Here is a 10,223-nt window from a genome sequence, read left to right as displayed (position 1 = left end):
CAGCCGAGGAGGAATGGATTTTTTATTGCAGGATGAAGGTAGCAGATACAGTGGCGCAGGCTTCGCTGCACATGTTGCCATATTTTTGCAGGTGTTTGATTTTAATTCCCCGTTCTGGCTGCATCAGAAAAGGCTCGGAGTAAGAAAATCGTGTTACATCCCAGGGCTGGTTTTGTACATAAACAACCTGGGGTTTATTGCCTTGACCTTTCCCGAAACAAGTTCTTAGCTCCTCTGAGTTAATTCTAAATAAAAGGGGATCTATCGGGCTGAGCAGCAGATTTGGGCTTCTAAGAAGCGCATCCAGGTGCCAACAGGCTACCAGGAGGCTGAGACCTGCCACCACTGGAACAAATCTTCTTTAATAGTTTTTGTTCAGTTCACCAAGGTCTGCCAGTTCTGCTCCTTGCCCACAGTAAATAGCCTGGGAGCAGGGAAGCAGTGATTATATTCAACATAAGGTGATTCAGCCCAATTTTCTTTGATTTGAGATGAGGGGGAGAGGCGCTGCAAAATGTATGCACAGAATGGACAGGTTAGGTCAGATACTTCTTGCTTACCTTTTGAGCGTGAAACGTGACATCACATGCAAGACACACAAATTAGGTGTACAGAAAGAGTTAATCCTGGTCATTTGAGGCGAAGCTAAAAGGTCAGAGGTCTCGCTTCGCTCTCTGCTTCCACTGAAGACCAGAGCAATCCGCCAAGGAGCTGCTCAGAAGCTGGTTGTCATGCCTGGCCGGTGACCTCCACATGCTGCTGCCAGGCCCCTGCCCTGCTCACGATGGGTTTGCACACCCCGAGTGCTCTCCCCTTCTCCATCCCTTCCACCAGCTCTGTCCCCATCCCTTCGTCCTCGCCAGCTGTAGGGTAAGAAGGGACAGGAGGTTGGATTTGGGTCCCCCAAATGGTTGGGGTCCAGCTGGAGGGTTAAGACGAGGTAGCTTACACTGCTTCTTCCTCACTGCAGACAAGACATGAAGGTCTCCAGGAAAGTCAGGACCTTCAGCAACCCTAACTGGTCTCAAAACAGTTGAGCATGTAGACATATGCCCATAGCATATGGGGAGAGGAGCCGTGGAAGCCCGCTCTCCTCTACTGGCAAAGCCGCCCGTGCTGGCACAGGAGGGCTCTTCACTGCCACGGACATGCGGGAGCCTTTGCAGGGTGCTGCAGCTCGTTGCCAACTGCGAGCAGCCTTCTCCATTGCCACCCCACCGCAGAGGCCTGAGAAAGGACCTTCCCTGCAGACACAAGTCTGCAGATTCATTTTTTCCCCCTACCTGGAGGAACTATGTGGAGGGCCACCCCACACCAGGGACTCCAGGTATACCTTCGGCTCCTCCTAGCTAGCCCTGCCACTCAGAAAGGAGGTTTCTCTGGTGGGGTTGAGTGAAAGCGCACCCACCAAACGAAATCCAGCTAAGTCTTTGTTTGCAGAGCAAACATCAGAAGAGAAGCCAGCGCTTGCTGTCCCCGTCCAGCCACTGGGTGCTGCAAGCTCTGGGCTGGAGAGGGTTCAGGACTGATTTCAGTGCCAGCCTCCTGCCTGTGCTTCCCACCGAATGGCTGGTTCCAGAGCAGAGCTGCTGGCTGAAGCGAGGATGAAGTGGAAGGGCTGATGCTGGTCAACCAGGGAGGTTTTTGCCTATGGAAAGTGCTGGCAAGTGGTCTCAGCGCTCCTGGCTCAGGGATGAGGCTGGGGGAGCCGGCCAGGCATAGGCATCTCGCCTCTCCTACGCCAGAAACAGCCAGAAAACCATTGCTCGTACAGCACAACCCAGCTCCAGTGCTGGGCTGAGAGGGGACTTGGGGCAGGTTGGGGCGGGACGCCTTGGTGGCCCAAGACCAGCTTACCTGCCCCGGCTGCTTTGCTGCGGCCTCGAGGCTTAGGAGGTGGCTTTAGGAAACCCTTTAGGCTGCCATTCCACAGCTCTGTTATTATCCATGGCCAAATCTAATCAAACGTGGATGCTCCTGAGCAAACAGTGGTTAAGACTTCAGAGACTTGGGCTCTGGGCATCTGAGAGAGACTGCCGGTGGAGAAATGCAGCCTCCCTCATCAGCCTTCACTCAGCCAGAAATTTAGGCTGAGGCAGGCAACATCTGTGGAGGGGTCAGATCAGCCAGCGTGGTCTTGCCCGGGGTTTTACAGGGAGAGGAGCCAACTCATGGGGGAGATGAGGTCCACCCTGCCCGCTGAGCTACCCCCACCAGGGGACGCTGGGGCCAGCCCTGTTTCGCAAGGGCGATTTGGGGTGCTTGCTGCCACCAGCCCCTGTGTCACCAGAGTCCCTTGTAAGCTCCATGGAGATGCTGGCACCACGTGGGAGCCGTGTACTTTGACTCTGCTCAAATAAGCCTTTTGATATCAGCGGTGAGGCAATATTTGTCCTGCTTTTCCGCCTCTAGAAAGGCGGGATTAGGACATCAGAAAGTCCTGCTGCTTAATCTTCCTTTGAAGGCACTTGGAGAAAGAAAGGGAAGAAAGAAAGAAAGAAAGAAAGGGGAAGAACAGAGAGCTGAAAGCGGGCAGCCTGTGAGAGCAGATGTGTAAGAAGGAAGAATTAGGGTAACATGGCTGAGCTTCTCATTTGTGATCTAGAGGTGCCCTCAGAGAGTCACCCTCCCCTGGCAAAAGCAGGTATTTTTAGCACAAGATGAGAAACCCTGAGTCGAAGGCCTCCGCTGTGGTCCCTGCAGCGATGAGACCCCCTCCCTGCATCGCTGGGCAAACCCCAGGCTCCCTCCCTGTCCCTGGGCGAGGCCTCTTTTTTTTTTTACTCCTTGCTGCTGTATCACACAGCAAGCGAGCCTTTTGCATGTGCCAGGGAGAGAGAGGAGGGGAAAAGCTGGTATTTGGGGAGTGCCAGATCCGGGGGGACCAGAAGGACCAGCACCAGGCGCCTGTGCGGGGGCTCCGTATCTACCGCTGCCTTTTCCATGCCTTTATTTCTCCTCTTCTCCTAGAAATGGGAAACAAGCAATACATGTGGGAGCTGTCTCTGCTTCGGCTTGGCAGGGGTTTTTCAAGACTGATCACAGTTCAAGAGGCACAAGAAAATGGGCAAAGCCCCCCAAAACACCTGTGCTTCTGTGCCAGCAGCTCGGCTTTTCCTTCCGGGGCTCCGCTCCAGCCTGGCACCGGGCTGTGCGGAGGGAGAGGCCGCTTGGTCCTTCCCTGCCTCTCCCACCTGGTGATGCTTTTGCACATGCCCTTCAAAAAAAAATAAATAAATCTGATCTTCCTGAGGTGTTTTGGTTGCTCTCGGCAGAGGCTGCCTTTTTTAATGCTTGCAGCATTATCCCTTCCCTGCCCCTGCTTTGCTTGCTCCCTTGCGTGCTCTGCAAAGCAGCCAGGCACTGTCTATTTTAATTGCTTTCTCCCACCCCTTTGCCTGCCCTCAGAGCACAGCGGCACATTAGCAAGGGGTTGTGGGGCAGTGGAAGGGCTGGGAAATGGAGAACATTTGGGTGTCGAGAGGCAGAGGAAGGGGAGGAAGCAGATATCTGCTGGGCTTGGGGGTTCAAACCCCGGCGTGGTGCGAGCAGAGGTGACCATGCAGTCACCTGCGGAGACACAGGCAATAAAGTAATTTCTCTGTCTTTGTGGAGCTATGGCCTTGAAGTTTGCCTCTTTTATTCCATAGAGACCACTGACTGCAAAAACCAGATGCCATCTGTCCACCGTGCCTCGTAAATCAGATTTTAATCGTCTTGGGGAAAGGGCTGTCTCCTGCCGTGTGCTGCAAACCAGGTCTGCAGGAGTTACTCTGCAAAATTTACATTTCTGAGACGGGTTAGGGATTAGGGCTCCAGCTTCAGAATGAGGAGGCTGAAATTCAGTTTCTTCCCCTCTCACAGATTTCCCAGCTGATGGTAGAAAGTGGCTTAGGCCATGCCTAGGTTAATCAGGGAAGTGCAAATCTAGTTTTCACCTCCCATCTGATCTCCCTCCCCACCACGCTCACATCCCAGCACATCTGCATCCAGCATGGGTCAGGGGGACTCCGGTGATGAAGGACACCTTTGAGTCAGGACAGAGGCACCTCCAAGATCTGGTTTTGCTGCATGAAAACCAAAGCAAGAGATTGCAGTGACGCTGGTGTCGGTGTTGGTGTCCCCTCTGGTGCTGTCATTGGGCTGATTCCCAGCAGCGATGGGCTCGCCTGGTGGATAATGCATTTGTTTCAAGGGCTGCTGGGCGCCGCAGTAGGTTACAGTGGGCAGTGGAGGAGAGAGCCAGGGAGAGAAATGGCACAAGGTCAGACTTTGTCTGGACTTGTACAGCCCTTATACAGTTCTAGAAGGCAAGTGATGTATTCCTATAATAATAAAACGGGCTGCCAAGGATGCTCAAAAGTACGGTGACCTGTCCTTATCCATTTTTTTTAATCACTATATATTGAAAAATCATTGCTGGTATTACAGGGAGGCTGCAAAGCTACCTCTTTGTGAGTAAAGAATCAATAATTTGTTTTCTTCTTTCCTTTATGAAAACAATACCATTAAATCATATTGCTTTATTAATAAGGCAGCACCCCCTGAGCACAAATGACAAGGCTGATCACAGCCTGCCCATGGGAAGATGCACATCTCTTATCCACAGCCTCTATGGACTTATTTATCAAAAAAGAGCTTAGTGAGGCCTCTAAAAATGTTGTTATTTATTAGTCAGCATGGCCAAGTTTTGACCCCCCCAGAGGTACCCGTGGGGGCAGAGCAGATACAGCCCAGCGTTAACTGCTGGAGGCTTTGCAGCAAACCTCTGCTCCTTCCCCTCCATCCTCGCCGCAGGGATCTGTCATGCAGGGTGGCTCCCCGCGGCCGGCCCGCAGCTGGCCCACCTCTGCCACCTTACGCAGAAGGATTGCATCCTTCCGGACCGTGTGCCGTGAAATCGCAAGAGGATGGTTAGCTTGGTCGTATCCTGGGACGAGTCAAGTCCTGCCAGCTCATCAGCCCCCCGAAACTCCAGCAAGGAGAAAAAGGATGCGTGAAATCGGGAAAAAGACTGAGAACGATCTAATGCTTACAATGATCCAATCCATTATTATTGTTTTTTTTTTAATCTGATGGCATTAGAATTTCAGCTTTTGAGCAGACAGGTACATCACGGCAGCATCTTCTGACACGCTGCAGAAGGAAACCAGCACCCTCGGTTCATGTGGGCGGGGCAGCCATCGTTCATTTTGCAAAAAATCTTCTTCCCCCACCTCTGCAGTGCAGCAAACGTTAATTACCTAGATGGGGTGGTATGGCTTGTAGGAAAGCCATTAAATGGGGAATCACTTAAAGAAATGCCATGTTCTGCCCCCCCATACACCCCTCAGAGAGTTGTTCTGCAGGACTTCTCCATGGACGTGCTTGTGATGGAGCCATCTGAAGGTTTGGGCAGGGCTCACAAGGCTGGTACAAGGTGTCTGATGAGCACCTTCTGGAACTGAGGGCATCAAAGTTTTGTTAAAATGTGCCAATGAGGGCTAGCGTGGTACCCAGCTAACGGGGCGAGCCCAGCCTCGCCGGTTCATGGACTGCCCTGACTGTGCAAGCCCTCCGCAGCGCTGGGATGTGTTTTAATCAGCAGACAGATATCAGACAATAAAACGAAATATTCCCTTTTTTTTTTCATAAAGATTTGATTGTTTATTCCACCAACACCCTGGCAAGGCACCTTACCAACAGATGTGTCATGAATAAATATTTTCAAAATAATTAACCTAAATGCTAAAAAACCACCACGGCTGTTGTATAGCTAGTGGTTGTGGGCCTGATATAAGGAGAAAAAAAAAAAAAACCTTTATCTCAGCCCTGGACACTCTCTGTGAGAGCTGTCAAAAATGATTACTGTTAGCTGCTGGCAGTTTTGCACTGACTTCACCCTAAAATACTCAAAAGACCCTTATCTAGAGCCAGCGGTGGCTGAAGGACGAAGGCAAGCGCTGCGGGCAGGCAGGAGCCAGGCAGGCTCCCGCCGTTATCCCAGGCCCTGTTTCTGCAGCCGCAGCCCCGCTCTGTTTGCAAGCCTGGAGCCAAAACCCCGTTCTTAACCCCATTTTGAGGACGCAGCTCAGGCCTCCTTCCATAAGGGGCTTCGGTGCCCCCGGTTTGGGTAAAGGGAGAAGCAGGAGGTGCAGCAGCTGTAGTGGGGTGGGAGAGGAGAGAGGGAGGAGGCAGGTCTGGTTTGGGGGGGGTGAAAACGCAGGACACCCCCTTTTCAGAAGACAGAAGGAGACTGTGGATTAATCCAGTTATCAAGCCAGTTTCTAATGAGCCTGCCACAGCTTTGCCGGGTGGATCAAAGAAATTAAAATCCCGGGGAAAAATAAACATTTCCATTTGAGCTCTACTAGTCTTCCTTAGCCTCATCCTCCCCCAAAAATCCTTATCCCTGACCCAGATGCTCAGTCCAGCCTCAGTTACAAGGGTGCTGGGACCGAGGCATCTCACCTATTTCCAGGTGAGATTTTGTGGTGTCTGGAGGCCATTGGGGCCATCAGGCAGCCGCCTCTGGGTGTTCCCGGGAACGCTGGTGTTAGGACCGGTCTAATGCCACCGCTCACCCGGGGTGCAGGTAATCCGGTGCGGGGGATGCTGTGCTCAGCCAGCAGCACTATGCGATGGGTGCTGCCACCAAGTACCATGTGGTGCCAGGTCCCAGAGCTCAGCCTCCCTTGGGAGGTGCAGGGGGTCCCACCACTACGCCATGGGATACCTGGCAGGGCAGCCCCATGCTTCTCTCGGCGTGAGGACAGCAGTCCTGGCCTCGTGGCTGTCTCTGAGCTCTCCTGACCCCTGGGCTCCTACCAGGGTCCCTGCAGGCTGGCAGAAGACCCCAGAGCTGGAGACGATGCATTAGAGGGAGACACCCAGCACCAAGCAACCTCCACCTGGCCTCTCCTTCTTGGCTAGCAGGGGCGAAGGGGCTGCTGGCTTCTGAGTAGAGAAGGGGGCGAAGCTGGTGGCATGGGGTCAGAAGCCAAAAGGACTTCACAGGGTTTGCCGAGAAGTCAAACGAGGGAGGTTTTTCTTTCCAAGCTCTGCTCTCCATCTGTAGCTGAAAGCACAGAGCAATCCTGCAGGGAAGGAGCCAGCCAGGGCAACCCCAGCGCAACCTTACTGGAGCCTGGGGAGCCATCGCTGAGGCGGGCTTCACCCAACCCCACCCCATGAGATTCTTCACTCGTGGTCCTTATGAGCACCGTCATTTCTCCCTTCTCTCTCCCTCTGCAAAGGAAGACAATTTAAAGCTTAAACCCTGCTGAGAAATAAAAAAAAAAAAATCATAGGTCCTTTGAGACAGAAAGTACAGACACAGGAGTGGGGAAACAGCTTTTCTACATGTTGGGGGAGGTTTGGCAAGGCTGAAAATATTTCTCAATTGAACACTCTCCCTCTGGTTTGGATTAATAGCTTGGCTCCAGCTTCAGGTAGAAATTCCCCACCCCTCCCATAAGAAATAAATTTTAAAATGTAACTGGCCCAAGAGAATAAATATCTGCTGGCTGTCTTCTTAATGCTGATTTTTTTCCCCTCTGCAAAGCATTCCTCTTCTAAAAGCACTCCGGCTCTTCACAGCTCCTTTTCCTTGGCTTTTATAGAGATGCCTGTACTGAGCACATGCGGACAACTCAGTTTTCATGTTGCTTTTAATGCAGCGACACACACAAGATACATGTGATAAAAAGACCAAGGCGAGCCGTTCCCAGCAAACAATTTATTTCTGCTTGTGGATTATCCATGAGGAAATCTAAGTATGCTTTTTTTTAACATAGTCAGCTATTAGTCAAAATTATTTGACGCTCCACGTGATTGCATTTTGCCCTGGTCTCCCTGCAAGGCAAACCCCCTCCACCTGCGCCCGCAGCCCCTCTGCCCTCACCCCTGCCACCATGTTCCTCCCGCCTGGCGCCTTTGCGTGGGGAGATGGAGGTTTGCACAGGTCTTGCCCAGACACCTTCCCGCAGTTTTGGGATCCTCTCCCGCTCTGGAGAGGACCCTGCACTAGGATTAAGTTGATGCTGCGTTGGAGAGCTGAGGGGAGTTATGGAACAGGAACTCAATATATCCTTTGTACTTTTCTTAAATTAATAAACAATAGATGTTCTCCTCAAAGGTGAAGGAAGTTAATCAACTCACAAGCTCTGCCTTTCAACCCCAATAAAATCCCAGCAAGACGATACCAAAGTGACCCTTAAATCCAAGCATTGAACGGGATGTAGAAATGCCAGCCCACAAATGTGAGAATGCCACTGCTGTTTTCTCAATTCACGTGGGAAGAGCCAGGAATTGGAGGCCTTGCTTTTTCCCTTTGGCCATCAGGCGGGTCAAAATGTTTCACCTAAAACCTGGTAGTTAAAAATCAGGTCTTTGATTTCCTGGAGAGAAGTCATTGAGCAGTTCTCAGCTCCAGAGAGCTCCATGTGGCATGGGTTTGGACAACTTTTATCTCTACATTTTAGCAATATAAGGGCAAAAACCACAGTGTCTGCTCCACAGGTTTTTTTTTTTTCCAGGCCCCACAAATGCTACCCTCAGAGGGGTGGTGGAAGGAGGGTACATGCTGTGTTCAGCTGGGTTTCACATGCCACTTTGCACAGCGGAAAGGAGAGCATGCGCGTTGTCTGACCATGCATCACTGCAAATCCATAGTTTCTTGATTCTGCTTTGCTCAGGCCAACAGCCAGCTTGCTTGGTTTGGTCAAAGGAGGAAGAAGCAGAGGAGCAGACCACAGCCAAGCTGCTTGGCAGAAGCCCAGTCCCAAAGCACCACGTTTTCCATCCCCAGGGGTGGTTCGTGCCGCCCTCCCTGGCTGCTTGGGCATCTGAAACACGAAGCCTGGGGGTTGGCCTGGAGATCTCCGAGGACATCTCTCCCAGAGCCTCTTTCCCCAGGGTGACTCTCCTTTTTTGCCTCTATCTTCTGGCAGGTCCCTTGGTCCTTCCCCCTGCTTGCTGCTGTGCTGCTGGCCTGCCAGCACGGGGAGGGCAGCTGATGAGAGCTGGCAGGAGCCTGGGCATGAGTCTGAAACACAGAGAGAAATGGGAAAGACGCAGCGTTAATTACGGTGGCTTGGGACCAGCTGGAACGGTTGCGCTGAGTTAACCAAGTAGAAAACAGCTCATGGCTCAGGGACAAAGTGGCCTGGGGGGGCTCGGTGGATGAAAACCACCATGTGCCGGCCGCAGCCCTGGAGCATCACCGTGGCATCACCACGGAGGCAGCTCGGGTAACAGGAAAACAGCAAGCCCACCAGCAGCCCAGTTTTCCTTTGAAGCCCTGTGGTTGCACATGGGCTCCCAGACTGGCAGGGTTTGATCTGCTTTCTTAGCTAAATCGGGAAATTAATTACCCTGCGATGCACCTCCAAGTGAATGATGGGCAGCTCGCTCTCGGCGATGCCAGGTCTCCAGCAGCTAAATCAAGGCCAGGTGAAGCACCCTGGAGCCTCGTCGCTTGGCATGCTGCAGGACCGTGGCTTTCAGTAGGCAGGATGTTAAGGGAAACGCCATACATCGAGGTCCAAAATACCTGGAGCTCTTGGTAGCTGGAGGGCTGGGGTAGCGGCAGACACACATTTGGTGGGCGCTTCTGCTAGAGGTACTGGTGTGGTAATTTAAACTCTTTAAATGGAAATGGACCAAACCTATTAAAATAAATGGCACTGGTTTTATGCTGCTTGTTGCCTCTGCTTCAAGCTGTTGATTTACAGTTCGGTTGCATTTATAGATAGCTTGCATTTTTGGAGCGTTTCCTTTTGCAGTTGTAAAAGGCCAGCCTAAAAAAAAAAAAAGCATTTTGAATCTGTTTTGATTTTCCGCAGCAGGGGACGGGTTCCCCACCGTGAGTCGGGGAGCTTCAGAGTTAAGCGATAAATGGGTCCCTTTTATAGCCACTTTCAGATTTCCCCTTCTGCTGTAAATCTGCGTGAAGGTACATGTGCTCCCAGGGCAGCCCAGGAGGCAGGAGCACCCCTATTTCACAGCCCTGGCAAAGTTGGCTGTGCCTGCAATGCCGCACACGTATTTCATGGCTCTTTGCTTTGGTCTTTTTCCCGGTAAGCAATTGCATTTAAGGGCCCGTTTTTTGTTTATTCCTTTGCAACCTGCGCAGTTGTTTACATGAAGGCAAAGGGTATGAAAAAAGCTATCAAACCAGAACAGAGGAAAAATAGGGAAGAGTTCCCTGGAGCTACGGTTGGATGCACTGACTGCACCTGGTT

This window comes from Egretta garzetta, unplaced genomic scaffold (assembly GCF_000687185.1).
Source record: "Egretta garzetta isolate BGI_Z169 unplaced genomic scaffold, ASM68718v1 scaffold96, whole genome shotgun sequence".
Taxonomy (NCBI): domain Eukaryota; kingdom Metazoa; phylum Chordata; class Aves; order Pelecaniformes; family Ardeidae; genus Egretta; species Egretta garzetta.
The sequence above is the reverse complement of the archived record's forward strand: the minus strand, read 5'-3'. Positions refer to the sequence as shown.